At 36.0% G+C, this 17034-nt stretch overlaps 2 non-coding genes across 2 annotated transcripts; one reads left to right on the plus strand and one right to left on the minus strand.

Annotated features, from left to right (window-relative positions):
- The first annotated feature begins 35 nt into the window (after positions 1–35).
- On the plus strand, positions 36–109 carry TRNAW-CCA (transfer RNA tryptophan (anticodon CCA)). The gene has a single exon. It is a non-coding gene; the product is annotated as a tRNA-Trp (tRNA).
- A 16650-nt stretch (positions 110–16759) lies between these two features.
- TRNAF-GAA (transfer RNA phenylalanine (anticodon GAA)) lies at positions 16760–16832 on the minus strand. Its single transcript has one exon. It is a non-coding gene; the product is annotated as a tRNA-Phe (tRNA).
- Between the last annotated feature and the right edge of the window lie 202 nt (positions 16833–17034).

Raw genomic sequence — 17034 nt, forward strand, 5'->3', positions numbered from 1 at the left:
GAATAGAAAAAGATTTTCTTTTTGAATGAATGAAAGCGCTCTTAGTTCAGTTCGGTAGAACGCGGGTCTCCAAAACCCGATGTCGTAGGTTCAAATCCTACAGAGCGTGATTCCATCTATTTTATGTCGAAGCAGAGTAAAATAACTTAACAAAATTGAATTGTAACTCCAATTTCAATTTGACCTCCTCTCTGGTCTGGAGGAGGTCAATCAAAAAAAAAAAATGACTCAATCAAAGATCCAACTGATCCCCACGCCTGTATTGCAAATACGCAGTCACGAATAATCCCGCTAAAGTAATAGGAATTAGGCCTAAGACGATTCCAAATAGAAAAACTTCAATCATTTCGATTTGTTCGAGGGGATAAAAAAAGAGGTACGATCTATCCCTAAATAGTACTCTAAATTATCCACGAATCTCAATGACCAAGAAAAGAATTCCTAATTAGTCTGGAAAAGAGTCGTAGAATGCCAGGAATCCCAAAGAAAGATTTTTCTTTTCTGAATTATAATTATTCAGTCAATTCAAATAAGGCGTATCTTGTTCAAGCCAATAAATAGAGCTGGGGTTATAGTTAAAGCAGCCAGTAGAAAACCAAAATAACTAGTTAAAGTAAGCATGAAAGAGTTAAATTCCATTTATTTTTTTTTACTACACTACATATGTTGGTAAAGCATTTACCTAAGTTATGGAAAATTCATAATTCATCAGTTATTTTAGATAATACTAAAAAACAAGATAGAGTAAGATACAGAAGTGTAAAAGAAAGTGGATTCATCAGATGATACATGAGTCCCTAATTCCGAATCAAGAGATTTGTTGTGGAATTTGTCAATTGAGTAAAGTAATAATATTAAGAACTAGATCATCTAACCCCATTGAATGAAAAAAAGAAATTCAATTTTCAGGGAAATTTTTGAATAAGAGATAAATAAACAATTGAATTTGAAAAAAAAAACTTCTTTCTATTTTGGATAATTTCTTTTTCAATAGGACCCTCTTTTTGGAGTGAACGATCGAATATTCCCCTATTCCTTCTTATTTTAACTGATTGTATTCCATATGGAATAAGAGGAGAACAAAAGCATTCCACGACCTGCCAAGGGGCTGTTAAAAAAAAAAAAAAAAGAAAGCTCTTCCTTGAATTTACTTTATTTTTATTCCTTTTTCGAACTCCAACCAAAGTAGATTCGAAGACGAGTCACTTCAATTATCCTTTTAAGTTCTATTCTATCTTCTGTCTTTCCCTATTTCATCTCGTAAAGTTCCGCGCTCGCAGTTTGGTCAAGAAAGTTAGACCTAATCCAACAAACAATACAAGGATGAATTACGAATTATGAAAGGATAGATTTCACATATACTTGTCCTTGTATTGTGTCAGTATGAGAATATCCTTCCTAAATTATTTATCCAAACCTATTGATCATTAACTTAGATTTTCCCAAGATTTTGGCTGCTATTCCGAATTACTCTATTATTCCGAAGCCAATGAAAAGTAAGTAGAACCTACAAAAATGGGGTTTTCTATTGATGCCTTGAATAACATATAGCTTACCTATAGACAAAAAAAAAATAAAAAAGTAATTATGTTTCGGAACCAGGCAAAACCAGATTGCTGTGCCATAGGAAGGATAGCTATACTAATTCGGTATACTCAAAATACACCTTTGGTACAAAATTGACAATCTCACAAGGATGAAATATCAGTAATTTTCTATTTACTGGTCGATCCCATCTTTTACGGAATCAATTCCTTTTTTGAATGTACAAAAATTTTGGGAGTTCAGCATGTCTGGAAGCACGGGAGAACGTTCTTTTGCTGATATTATTACCAGTATTCGATACTGGGTTATTCATAGCATTACTATACCTTCCCTATTCATTGCGGGTTGGTTATTTGTCAGTACGGGTTTAGCTTATGACGTGTTTGGAAGTCCTAGGCCAAACGAGTATTTCACGGAAAGCCGACAAGGAATTCCGTTAATAACCGACCGTTTTGATTCTTTAGAACAACTCGATGAATTTAGTAGATCCTTTTAGGAGGCCCTCAATGACCATAGATCGAACCTATCCTATTTTTACAGTGCGATGGCTGGCTATTCACGGACTAGCTGTACCTACTGTTTTTTTCTTGGGATCAATATCAGCAATGCAGTTCATCCAACGATAAAACAAATTCCAACTATAGAACTATGACACAATCAAACCCGAATGAACAAAATGTTGAATTGAATCGTACCAGTCTATACTGGGGTTTATTACTCATTTTTGTACTTGCTGTTTTATTTTCCAATTACTTCTTCAATTGAGAGAAAGAAAGAGACTAATAAGAATTCTCTTATCCCATTTGGAAGGATACCATCCTTATAACTACCCATGACTGTTTTTGTCTCTAGCATGACCAATTGATAAAATGTGGAGGAAAGTAGGGGAAATGGCCGATACTACTGGAAGAATTCCTCTTTGGCTGATAGGTACTGTAGCTGGTATTGCTGTGATTGGTTTAGTAGGTGTTTTCTTTTATGGTTCATATTCTGGATTGGGTTCATCTCTATAGTAATCGGAGGGACCAGATTGTAAACATGAAAAAGTAGGAGCTTAGCGGGTCCTTACCCCCCTTTATCTGATTAGAGCGGAAAGGACCCGCGGAATTTTTATTTTACTCTTATAACGCGAATTGAATCTATTCGATTCACTCTTATGAAGCAACAAGAAAAAGAGATCACTCGAGGATCCAATATCTTATTCCACGAAGGAAGTATCCTGAAAATCCTTGATTTAGTTTCGAGTAATAAACTAATAAAACCTTAATCAAAACTATTCAACTAGCCTAAAAATAAAAAAACCTTCAATGGAAGAGTTTACTTTTTTTTTGCAAAATTTCTGTAAATTTGAAGTTGAACTTAATTAAACAAGCCAAGCAATTTGCTCACAATCACAAGAAATTTTTCCCCCGCCATATTTTCTTCCCCTCTGTTTGTCCACTACCTCGGCTAAACCTAAGCAAAAGAAAAAGAGGTCCAAGAGACAGACCCGAATAAAGAAGAAATAGTAATCTTTGACGAATTAGGAAGAAAAAGGATTCTTATTTTGATACAAGAAGAATCGGCACAAGAAAAAGGCTTTTTCTTGTGCCGAATAGACGATTAAGAAGACCTGCAATCCCTCCGAAAAAGAAGAAATTTTAATTTGATTGTTCTCGCCTTTGCCTTGGATTCTCTTCTTTTGCATGGGATATAAATAAGGAATTCCAGACATCTCATAAACAAAAAGCAGTCTAAACAAAAAAAGGATTTCCAAAATAGATCATAGATAATTCTAGCAATTGCCAATAAATCGAGGCTTTTTACCAACTTGATGGTAAGAAATCCCGGGACCTAGAAATTCATTTCGTACAATTGAACCTTTTCAAACTGTTTCTTTTTGAGAACCAAAAAAACTTGTGCCAAAATAACGGATGCGAAGAAGAACAAAAGGCCTTGGACACGTAATGGATCCTGAAGCACGATTTCTGCGTCCCCCTGACCAAAACCTCCCACATTAGGATTGCTTGTTAATGGTTGATCAAGCTTGATGGATTCCCCCTCTGAAACAAGAAGTTCTGGTCCGGGAGGTATAATATCAATCACTTGGCGTCCATCTGATGCATCAACTATGGATATTTCATACCCCCCCTTTTCTTTACGTAGTATTTTTCTTACTATACCTGTTGACGTAGCATTATAGACTGTATTGTTACTCTTGCTACCATCAGGATAGATCTGTCCTCTTCCTCGGTTTCCCCCTACATATATGGGATATTTTAAGAAATGAGCATCTTTCTTCGTAGCAGGATCAGGGGAAAGAATGGGAAAGACAATTTCACTATATTTCTTACCGGGAACAGGGCCTATCACAAGAATGTTTTTTTTATCGGGACGATAACTCTGAAAAGCAAGATTTCCTATCTTTTCTTTTAACTCAGGGGAAATACGATCGGGCGGCGCTAATTCGAATCCCTCGGGCAAAATAAGAACAGCACCTACATTCAACCCTCCCTTTTTTCCATTAGCAAGAACTTGTTTCAATTGCATATCATAAGGAATTCGAAGAACTGCTTCAAATACAGTATCGGGAAGCACAGCTTGGGGAACTTCAATATCGACGGGCTTGCTAGCTAAATGGCAATTGGCACATACAATTCGTCCAGTTGCTTCTCGTGGGTTTTCATAACCCTGCTGCGCAAAAATGGGATATGCATTTGAAATAGATGTCCGAGTTATTACGTATATCATGATCGATACAGAAATCGATCGAGTTATCTGTTCCTTTACCCAAGAAAAAGTATTTCTATTTTCCATGTCCAATCGCAGATCCCAGAATTTCTACAATAAATTAGATAGGTAGCTAAGCTAATCTAGTTCCCTATACACGAATCTGTTGTCATTCTACTGCAACAGTTGTACTGCAATGATGAATACCTTAAAGTAGGTATAAATAGAAAGAATTTTGCTAAAATGGAAAAGGGCTTTCTTTCTAAAAAAAGATGCTTGCTAATTTGATTAATATTAATATCGGGAGATCAAATGAATTTATGCTTCACTAATTGAATGATAAATGACTACAAGCGAAGGAGATAGACGATTTAAACAAAAAAAGACCCAAAATTTCAAACATGTATCTAGAATTACTGGAAAACTACAAACAAAAATAGTGAAAATAAGCTCGTTAGGAGCCCATCCAAAATCGTTGTAGACCCAACGAATTACTAGTTCCCAACCACGGGTGGAGTGAAATCCAACAAAAAAATCAGTAACTAAAAGAATAAAAAAAGCTTTTATTGAGTCATTTAAATTATAGAAGAATTCCTGAACCCAAGAATTCAAAATGACAAGTTCCTCTTTACCCAGAAAAAAAGAACCACTTAGAATAGCCAAACAGATTATATTTGTCGAGAAATGCAAAATGGTATGGAGATGATCCTCATTATTTATTTTGACCCATTGTATTATTTCCTTGTGTATTCCTGTAGGAGGTTTTTGTACATGTGTCTTTAGTTTCCCTTTTATCATCTCGTCCAAGAGAGAAAGTTCTTCTAATTCTATGAATCTTTCTAGAATCCTTTTCTCTTGAATATCAGTTAAGAGAGTTTCGGATTGCCTGGTATTCCACCAATTCTTAATCCAAAGTTCCAGACATTTGTTAAATGAGGAAGAGACCCCCCAAGGCAAAAGTACGATAAATACAAGATATAGTAAAGAAGGCAATGCTTTCTTTTTTTTCATTTTTGATCTGTAAATGGAGTTGTTAATGAATATGCTTCATTCGCTGACTCTATTCCATTCCCTGACTCTATATGATGATATTTCTATTTCATGATATTTCTATTTCTTTGAAGCAAAAACTCTATAGGTTTGATACCCTGTATCTATTCTTCTTTTTTGTATATTAGTTATTAGTGGAATTTCAGTGCATTGGGTTCTTTCTTAGATCTAGATGGAATGAAATAGTGAAATAGAATAAAAAAAAAGCCCTTTCGGATGAAAAAGGAAGAATAGTATGCGATATATCTAACTTGGATAAAAAAAAATTAAAAGCAAATTTCTCTTATCCTCGTTTGTTCCTTCCTTTAGATAAATACTTAAAAATCCCCTTACAATAACAAATCCAATTTAGAAGGGACTTCCTCCCTGTGTTGAGAAAACTTTTCTTCTTCCAATTCTTCTTTTCTTCATTCAACTCAGTTCAAAAAAGATACCTCAAAATACTTCAATTGGTACGCGCAAGAAATAGGCCAATTCGGCAGCTTTTTGTTCAATTTCTCGTGGAGTAAAAAATTTATCATCAGTACGAGTCAAGGGAATGATCCCCTGGCCCCGGATTTCCATATAAAGAATACGACGAGGATAAAGACCCTCTTTAACCTGAATTCTAATTGATTGGATATCCCGCATAAGGAATCGAAGGAAGACGCGACGTTTTATTCCAGGGAATCCCCAACGAAAAATGCACACTATTCCCTCTTTTCTATCGAATCGGTCATAACCACTACCTACATTCCACAAAATAGTACACCACAAGTAGGAGCTAATGAATAGGCCTGCGATTCCGTAGAAAGACATCACGACCCCCTGCGGAAAAAAAAGAATTTCTTGAGATGGAAGTATAGATATAATATTCTTACCAAGATAACTGGAAATCCCAACCGATAAGAATCCTAGTGAACCTAGAAAAAGAATACAGGCCCAGAAAAAATTACCCCTTTTTCGAGAACCTTTTAGAAGTTCTACCCATATGTGTTCTGATCGCCAATTCATATTAGATATACTAAATCCAGCAGCGGTCGATTGAAATTGAGAGAATAAGCTAAATAATTTTGACTTTACTTTTTTTGATTCTGAAATCGCCTTCAGCAACTAGTACTCCTGTGAAATAATAGGTTAGATACATTGACTTTCTATTCAAAAAATATTCGTTGATTCAATTAAAATAAATAAAATAAAACTCGCTATACCTGGCTCTGCATATTCATGCATTTATGCTCGTAGCCTATATCCGCATCCATAACCGTTTTTCATTTGTGTGTAGAAAGTGTGTGTAGAAAAAGCCACATACCCTACCATATTATATTACTTACACTAAAAAATACTAGACAATCTTATTTTTTTGCACATAAAGAAATAAAGAAGTCATTGCAATTGCCGGAAATACTAAGCCTACTAAAGGCACGAAAATAGAAGGTAAGTTTAAATCCGTCATGGAATAGGTGTCTCAATTCAAATTTACTATTTCTATCTAGTCGAAAAATATCTTAAGATTCTTATGATATAATTAAGTATATCTATTATAAGGAATATTGACTATTGTATTGTATTTTTTATTTTTAGTTTGAAAAATATTCTGTAAAAAAAATGAAAGGATAATAAGAAAATTCCAAAAAAGGAGAACTAATTAAAAAGATTTTATTTTGATTTTCCCATCCTCATGGCCTTTCTATCTTTCTAATCTAATTTGAAATTGGATTCAAAAGAAAGCGGTTAGAATTTACTTCCTGCATACATACTTCTCTAGAAGCGCATACAATAATGCGTGGTAAAGGCGGAAAAATAGTATATTCAATCAAAATCAAAGGGCAAATTATCTTACCTACTATAGATCCCCTACTACCCTCTTAGACTTTAAAAGGCGATATACCACCCAAAGAAAGGGTATGAAAATGCCGGGTGGAGTTAGCTTTTCGACGAAGACCTGTCCCGTGCAGCGAAGCCCTGTTAGTAAGACCCCCCGCAATAATGGATTATAGAAGAATATTATTCCAAATACTCCTCTGGACGCATATAGTAGCATTGCGATTCCGAATCTTTTTTATTTATGAATATGAACAGAAAAAATTCATTGTATCGTTGGGTCGGAGCGGAGGTTTGGTCCAGAAAAATTAGAAACAAAACGTCTACTCTACCGCATTGAAGTCTATAGCGCTGTATTTCCACGAAAGTATAATTCTTACCATCAGGATACGATCCTTTCTTTTGAACTAAACGTCTCTACGATGGGTCCAGGTTCTATGTCCAATCCCAAATCAAGGATTTCTCGCTCTTGATCGGAGTCATAAACTAAAAAAAAACTACCTTTTTATCCTTTTTCTCAAGGTTATAGAAAACTTCCTTATCTAGTTCTAGCATTTTGAAAAAAAAAAAATGCTTCTTTTTTTACACACAGTTCGAGTCACTTGTTGACTCACGATTACGCCTGTTAAAAGTTTCAAACGTCCTCTTTTTTGAAATTGAAAGAGAGTCCTATAAAAAGGTCTAACTTCCAAACTATGTCTTTTTTCATTCATTCTCCTTTAGTTTTTTTCTCTATCTAGAAGTGGAATAGAATAACCCGGTTGAAGGGTAATGATCATACGTCTGTAATGCATTGTATGGCCCAGAATAGGTCCTATTCTTCTACCTTTTCCAGGTAGTCGATGGCTATTCACAGCTACCACCTTAACACCAAAGAAGAGTTCGACCCAATGCTTTATTTCTGTCTTAGTGAATCCCGATTCGACATTAAAAGTATATTGATTCTTTCCCAATAAACGAAGACTTTTTTCTGTAAATACTGCGTATTTGATTCCATTATCATTATCATATGATAATACTATATTTTATTATTTTATTATTTTATTTGTATTTCTTTATTGTATTATACCTTAATATATATATTCTAGATATATAGAATAGACGAATCTCAATTTGTCAAGTCTCATGATCATATCATGATCTATTTTTATTCGGCTCAATCTTTTTTTTCTAAAAAAGATTGAGCCGAGTTTAATTGCAATCAATTAGAAGAATAAAGAAGAATTACTGCATTTCATAACTGATTTTTTTCTCTTTTTATTTCGTTTCTTTTTTATTTATACCTTCTTTATCTTTAGTTTTATCTAGTTAATCAATAGTATCTACCGGCTCGAACTCGAATTTGATCGCCTTCCATACTTCACAAGCTGCGGCTAGTTCAGGACTCCATTTGCAAGCTGCTCGGATAATTTCATTACCTTCGCGAGCAAGATCGCGCCCTTCGTTACGAGCTTGTACACAGGCTTCTAAAGCCACTCGATTAGCTGCTGCACCAGGTGCATTTCCCCAAGGATGTCCTAAAGTTCCTCCACCAAATTGTAATACAGAATCGTCCCCAAAGATTTCGGTCAGAGCTGGCATATGCCAAACATGAATACCACCTGAAGCTACCGGTATAACACCTGGCATGGATACCCAGTCCTGAGTGAAAAAGATACCGCGAGCACGATCTTTTTCAATAAAATCATCGCGCAATAAATCAACAAAACCTAAAGTCATTTCGCGTTCCCCTTCTAACTTACCTACTACTGTACCGGAGTGGATATGATCTCCCCCAGACATACGCAATGCTTTAGCTAATACACGGAAATGCATACCATGATTTTTCTGTCTATCAATAACTGCATGCATTGCACGGTGAATGTGAAGAAGTAGGCCATTGTCGCGGCAATAATGAGCCAAAGTAGTATTTGCGGTGAATCCCCCAGTTAAGTAGTCATGCATTACAATAGGAACCCCTAATTCTCTTGCAAATACAGCTCTCTTAATCATTTCTTCACATGTACCCGCAGTCGCATTCAAGTAATGCCCCTTGATTTCACCGGTTTCGGCCTGTGATTTATAAATAGCTTCGGCACAAAAGACAAAACGGTCTCTCCAGCGCATAAATGGTTGTGAGTTTACGTTTTCATCATCTTTGGTAAAATCAAGTCCACCACGTAGACACTCATAACACGCTCTACCATAATTTTTTGCGGATAATCCCAATTTTGGTTTAATAGTACATCCCAATAAAGGACGACCGTACTTGTTCAACTTATCTCTTTCAACTTGGATACCATGAGGCGGGCCTTGGAAAGTTTTTGAATAAGTAGGGGGAATTCGTAGATCCTCCAAACGTAGAGCACGTAGGGCTTTGAAACCAAATACGTTACCTACAATGGAAGTAAACATGTTAGTAACGGAACCCTCTTCAAATAGGTCTAATGGATAAGCTACATAACAGATCCATTGGTTGTCTTCCCCAGCAACAGGCTCGATGTGATAGCATCGTCCTTTGTAACGATCAAGACTGGTAAGTCCATCAGTCCAAACAGTTGTCCATGTACCAGTAGAAGATTCGGCAGCTACTGCAGCCCCTGCTTCTTCGGGCGGAACCCCAGGCTGAGGACTTACTCGGAATGCTGCCAAGATATCAGTATCCTTAGTTTCATACTCTGGGGTGTAGTAAGTCAATTTATAATCTTTAACACCAGCTTGAAATCCAACACCTGCTTTAGTTTCTGTTTGTGGTGACATAAGTCCCTCCCTATAACTCTTGAATTAAGAATTCTCACAATAACAGGGTCTACTCGATGTTAATTAGGCGTAAATGAAACTTTAGCAAAAATCTCGTAAAACAAAAAGGATATTCAATTAATATAATATCAACTCATTAAAGAAAATTGAGGGCATGCTTAGGTTAATGAATATGTTTCATTCATATATAATGCGTACACCCTGTGTATGTTCTATCCTATAGGAATTCCAATATAGGAATTCGATAGGAATTGAGTTGTTGTTATGGTAAGTTAACACGGTTCGTTATTAAACCATGGATTTGATTTACCAAATCCATAATTATTGTATACTCTTTGATAGATATAGCGCAACCCAAATTAATTCCTAATCCTTATTTTACAAGTTCTTAATAGTTCTCTTTTCTTATTTTGAATGCAAATACCTAACTAAATACTAATAAAATTCTTTGTTGACAGCAATCTATGCTTCACAGTAGTATATATTTTGTATATCGAAGTCCTAGATAGGAAAGTAGAGTAGGCACAGATCCTCCACAAAAGGCAAAATGTATATGAAAAAAAAGATTGATTGAACTTTCCAATGGACTCATTCCATGAGTAAACGATTGAATGGGATTCGCTTGGGCAACGAAATCAAGTCCTGGTCCCCTTTTCTCTCTTATTGAATTAACTAATTCATTTCCTTTTTACTTTTGGATTTTTTTTGATTTGATTTGGCATTATTCAACAATAAAAAAAGAAAAATTTCGACAAATTCCTTTTTTTTAATTATGTGATAATTATGAGAACCAATCCTACTACTTCTCCTCCCGGGGTTTCCACAATTGAAGAAAAAAGTACAGGTCGTATCGATCAAATTATTGGACCCGTGCTGGATGTCACTTTTCCCCCAGGCAAGTTACCTTATATTTATAACGCTTTGGTAGTCCAGAGTAGAGACACTGCCGATAAGCAAATTAATGTGACTTGTGAGGTACAACAATTATTAGGAAATAATCGAGTTAGAGCTGTAGCTATGAGTGCTACGGACGGGTTGATGAGAGGAATGGAAGTGATTGACACGGGAGCTCCTCTCAGTGTTCCGGTCGGTGGAGCTACTCTCGGACGAATTTTCAACGTTCTTGGGGAGCCTGTTGACAATTTGGGTCCTGTAGATAGTAGTGCAACGTTCCCTATTCATAGATCTGCGCCTGCCTTTATCGAGTTAGATACGAAATTATCCATCTTTGAAACAGGTATTAAGGTCGTCGATCTTTTAGCTCCTTATCGACGTGGAGGAAAAATAGGACTATTTGGGGGGGCTGGAGTAGGTAAAACAGTACTGATCATGGAATTAATCAATAACATTGCTAAAGCTCATGGGGGCGTATCCGTATTCGGTGGAGTAGGGGAACGGACTCGTGAAGGAAATGATCTTTATATGGAAATGAAGGAATCCGGAGTAATTAATGAAAAAAATATTGAGGAATCAAAGGTAGCTCTAGTCTATGGCCAAATGAATGAACCACCGGGAGCTCGTATGAGAGTTGGTTTAACTGCCCTAACTATGGCGGAATATTTCCGAGATGTTAATAAGCAAGACGTGCTTTTATTTATCGATAATATCTTTCGTTTTGTTCAAGCAGGATCAGAGGTATCCGCTTTATTAGGGAGAATGCCCTCCGCAGTGGGTTATCAACCTACTCTTAGTACAGAAATGGGTTCTTTGCAAGAAAGAATTGCTTCTACTAAAAAGGGATCTATAACTTCGATTCAAGCAGTTTATGTACCTGCAGACGATTTGACCGACCCTGCCCCTGCCACAACATTTGCACATTTGGATGCTACTACCGTACTTTCCAGAGGATTAGCTTCCAAGGGTATTTATCCAGCAGTAGATCCTTTAGATTCAACCTCGACTATGTTACAGCCTCGGATCGTTGGCAACGAACATTATGAAACTGCGCAAAGAGTTAAGGAAACTTTACAACGTTACAAAGAACTTCAGGACATTATCGCAATTCTTGGCTTGGATGAATTATCGGAAGAGGATCGTTTAACTGTAGCAAGAGCAAGAAAAATTGAGCGTTTCTTATCACAACCGTTCTTTGTGGCAGAAGTTTTTACTGGTTCTCCAGGAAAGTATGTTGCTCTTGCGGAAACTATTAGGGGATTTCAACTAATCCTTTCCGGAGAATTAGACGGCCTACCTGAACAGGCTTTTTATTTGGTGGGTAACATCGATGAAGCTAGCACGAAAGCTATAACCTTAGAAGAGGAGAACAAATCGAAGAAATGAAATTAAATCTTTATGTACTGACTCCTAAGCGAATTATTTGGGATTGTGAAGTGAAAGAAATCATTTTATCCACTAATAGTGGCCAAATTGGCGTATTACCAAACCACGCCCCCATTAACACAGCAGTAGATATGGGTCCTTTGAGAATACGCCTCCTCAACGACCAATGGTTAACAGCGATTCTGTGGAGCGGTTTTGCGAGAATAGTTAATAATGAGATCATCATTTTAGGAAATGATGCGGAACTGGGTAGTGATATTGATCCGGAAGAAGCTCAAAAGGCACTTGAAATAGCCGAAGCTAACTTGAGTAAAGCTGAGGGTACGAAAGATTTGGTTGAAGCGAAGCTCGCTCTCAGACGAGCTAGGATACGAATCGAGGCTGTCAATTGGATTCCCCCATCCAATTGAAGACAATCCAGTGGTTTATAGTTGATACAAAGAAAAAGGGAAGAGGGGTAGAAAAAGTTATTAGATAGCGAAGCGAAGTAAGTCCAATGCTATCTAGTAATTTTTCTACCTACTTACCTACTATTGGATTTGAACCAATGACTCCCGCCGTATGAAAGCAATACTCTAACCACTGAGTTAAGTAGGCAATTTATCACCACAAAGGAAGACCCATTACTTCGATCGATTATATATTGAATCCCTTTTCTAAGCAATACCGCTCTGTTATTGGTCTGTTATATACTAAATACTAAACTAAATACTAAACAGATACAGATCAAAGGGGTATCCTCTGGCATTAGAAAATATTCATCTTGACAAGAAATTATCTATATGTTAAGATATCTCTGATAAGGGCTATAGCTCAGTTCGGTAGAGCAACTCGTTTACACGTGCGCCAATGCTTTTCAAAGGAGCTTATTATGCAATGAACATAATCGATCTTATTGCAAAATCAATGTCTTACTTCATAGATTCGAGAGAATAGGAGAACAGTAGCCTGACAAACAGTCGGTTCAGTCCGATTCAGGTGCCAATTCAGGTGCCTAATCAAATAGAACCCTTATGGATTTGCTAGTTGATAAGGTAAATATCCAGCCCACTAAATGCTAGGCGTAATGAGGATAAGGGCCTCCAAAAAACTTCTTTTCGTTCTATGAACTTTAAGGTGTATGAAGTCTCATAGTTAACTCTTGCAGTGGAACGATAGAGACTCCATTTCACTTAGGTTGATTTAATTTAGACCGGAGGCAGACCTAAGTCAAGGTAATCCTCCTTTGAAACACTTTGGTATTGCTCCTAGATAGATCATAATACAAAAAATCAATCAGAGCACAGGGAGCCATCTCATTATCTTTCCGTAAAGAAAAACTATGGTGGACTAACTGATCTTTAAATCAGTTTATGAAAGAGCCCAATGCAAAAAAATGCATGTTGGGTCTTTGAAACAGTTCAAATCATTTCGATAATAATCCGTTTGATCTGTTTTACCGAGAAGGTCTACGGTTCGAATCCGTATAGCCCTAATATGCCCTTTTTTAGATTTTAGGATCTCTATCCTATGTTTTCTTTAGTTTAGTATAGTTTTCATTTTCTCATTAGTATTTGTTTATAGACTGGATAGGCGCCTGCGACATAGAATAGAGATAAAAGCATTACCAAAGGCTCATTCATCGAAAATCAAAATCATACAGACAGGAAAAGAAAAACGAATTTCTATCAAATCAATAGAAGAAAGGATCCTTTCCCTGATTTGAATCCCGTCCTCCTTCAAATAGGATATCTCTAGACTTCCCTATAATAACTGCAATGATTTTATCCATTTTGCGAATTCCTACTTTGTTTTAAGTATATTTATTACTTTGTTTATAGATACATTATGTAAATTGATCAACTTTAAATAGAAAAAATAAAGTAAAGAGTAAATAAGAAAACAGAATATTCTGTCTCATAGTTCTGAAATAGAGTTCTTTATTTTTATTTTATAGTATTACTTCTCATTAATTATACTGCATAGATTAGTCCTACTATCTTAATTAGGTTCTAATTTAGTAGTATTCTCATTTTTATTTAATAGTCTCTTATTATTTTATTATTAAATATTAAATAAAGGATAGAGCTATTCTTTTTTCTAGAGATTCTAGAGAAAGCGAGACAAAGTGAAACGAGAAAGTTTTCTTTATATAAGAATTAGATCTACATACACCATATCTAAATAGAATGGAAATCCAAAAGAAAGGGAGTTGGGATTCCATTGGATGAATCTTTAAAGAAGATGCAGCACAGAGGAAACAAAGGCTAAACTTAAACTAAGCGCTTTTGTTTGAACAAAAAAGATTCTTGTTTCACCGAGGAAAAGAGAGAAGTTCTGGATAAATTGACAATGCTGAATTGAATTGACTAATTTAAGTTCCGCCTATTCCACATTAATGGGAGTACATTATGTTTCTGCTTCACGAATATGATATTTTTTGGACATTTCTAATAATAGCAAGCCTTATTCCTATTTTGGCATTTTCGATTTCAGGACTTTTAGCCCCGGTTAGTGAAGGACCAGAGAAGCTTTCTAGTTATGAATCGGGTATAGAACCCATGGGAGGGGCTTGGGTACAATTCCGAATACGCTATTATATGTTTGCGCTCGTTTTTGTTGTTTTTGATGTGGAAACCGTCTTTCTATACCCTTGGGCAATGAGTTTCGACGTATTGGGTGTATCCGTTTTTATCGAAGCTTTGATTTTCGTGCTTATCTTAGTTGTTGGTTTAGTTTATGCATGGCGAAAAGGAGCCTTGGAATGGTCTTAACTGAATATTTAGACAAAAAAAAAGAAGGAAAAGATTCTATTGAGACAGTTATGAATTTGATTGAGTTTCCCTTACTTGACCAAACAAGTTCCAATTCTGTTATTTCAACTACACCAAATGATCTTTCGAATTGGTCAAGACTCTCCAGTTTATGGCCCCTTCTATACGGTACCAGTTGTTGTTTCATTGAATTTGCTTCATTAATAGGCTCACGATTCGACTTTGATCGTTATGGATTGGTACCAAGATCAAGTCCTAGGCAAGCAGACCTAATTTTAACAGCCGGTACGGTAACAATGAAAATGGCTCCCTCTTTAGTGAGATTATACGAGCAAATGCCTGAACCAAAATACGTCATTGCTATGGGAGCCTGTACTATTACAGGGGGAATGTTCAGTACGGATTCCTATAGTACTGTTCGGGGAGTTGATAAGTTAATTCCTGTGGATGTCTACTTGCCGGGCTGCCCACCTAAACCGGAGGCAGTTATAGATGCCCTAACAAAACTTCGTAAGAAGATATCGCGAGAAATAGTTGAGGATCAAACTCTATCTCAAAATAAAAATAGATGTTTTACTACCAGTCACAAGCTTTATGTTAGGCGCAGTACTCATACAGGAACTTATGAGCAAGAATTGCTCTATCAATCACCATCTACATTAGATATATCTTCTGAAACTTTTTTCAAATCCAAAAGTTCAGTACCTTCCTACAAATTAGTGAATTAGGAGAGGGGCTCTTTTGTGTAGAAAAATAAAAAGCAGGGCAATCTTTCAAACTTGCATCCGAAATGTGAAATATTTATACAAAGAGGGAGAGATGAAGACAATGCAGCAGGGTTGGTTATCTAATTGGCTAGTCAAACATGAGGTGGTTCATAGATCTTTGGGCTTTGATCACCGAGGAATAGAGACTTTACAAATAAAAGCAGGGGATTGGGATTCCATTGCTGTCATTTTATATGTATATGGTTACAATTATTTACGCTCCCAATGTGCTTATGATGTAGCACCCGGTGGATCTTTAGCTAGCGTGTATCATCTTACGAGAATACAATATGGTATAGATAATCCAGAAGAAGTCTGCATAAAAGTCTTTGCCCAAAAGGATAATCCTAGAATTCCGTCTGTCTTCTGGATTTGGAGAAGTGCCGATTTTCAAGAACGCGAATCTTATGATATGGTGGGAATCTCTTATGATAATCATCCGCGCCTTAAACGTATCCTAATGCCTGAAAGTTGGATAGGCTGGCCCTTACGTAAGGATTATATAACCCCCAATTTTTATGAAATACAAGATGCTCATTGAATGATAAGAAATTCATGCTCACTTATACAACACAACTCCAGATTTTATTCAAGTCAAGGAATATTTTTAGGTTCTTTTCCTAGATGAAACGGAATACCTATTTATAATTAATTCCTAATTATACAAAAGCATTCCAGATAGACTGAGCAAAAAAAGGGTTTCATTTGGATTCCCCTATTTTGAAAATCGCATATTAATTTCCTTCATATGAACAGAAAAATAGGATGACTCAAAGAAGTTCTCTACCAGGAACTTTGTACCGCGCACATTACTTAGCACAACTAGGAAAATAAGATAAGATAAAGATAAGCAAGACTAAAAAAATATTCGTCGGAATAGCGGAATACAAAATTAAGAAACGCAAAAAAATAAAGGGGAATCTCACCCCCTTCTTTATCATAAAGAAAAGATATATTTTAAAACTTCTTTAAAAAGAAAAAGAAGTGCCTCTATATTTATATTATAGATTTATCCACTTAGATGAATAAATATTATTAATGAATATGTATCACAATCCATCTCGAGGTATTTGGATCAATACCTATTCGGTGGATCTTTTTTTTTTTTTTCTCTGCCAGGAACCAGATTTGAACTGGTGACACGAGGATTTTCAGTCCTCTGCTCTACCAACTGAGCTATCCTGACCTTTTCTTGTGCATCATCCTAGTAGAGTATTTGTATCTATGTCAATTAAAAGGACTAAAAATTAATTAAAGTATTTCAAATTTTAAATTTGAAAATGGGGGGGGTAGTCCTATGCATTGTGCATGGTTTACTTAAATAAAACTTAAAAATAGAGTGAATAACCAAGATTTCTTGCCGATACTCTAATAAAAAAGAAATCTAT

This window comes from Triticum urartu, unplaced genomic scaffold (genome assembly GCF_056163025.1).
Source record: "Triticum urartu cultivar PI428250 unplaced genomic scaffold, HENAU_Tu73 scaffold2, whole genome shotgun sequence".
NCBI lineage: Eukaryota > Viridiplantae > Streptophyta > Magnoliopsida > Poales > Poaceae > Triticum > Triticum urartu.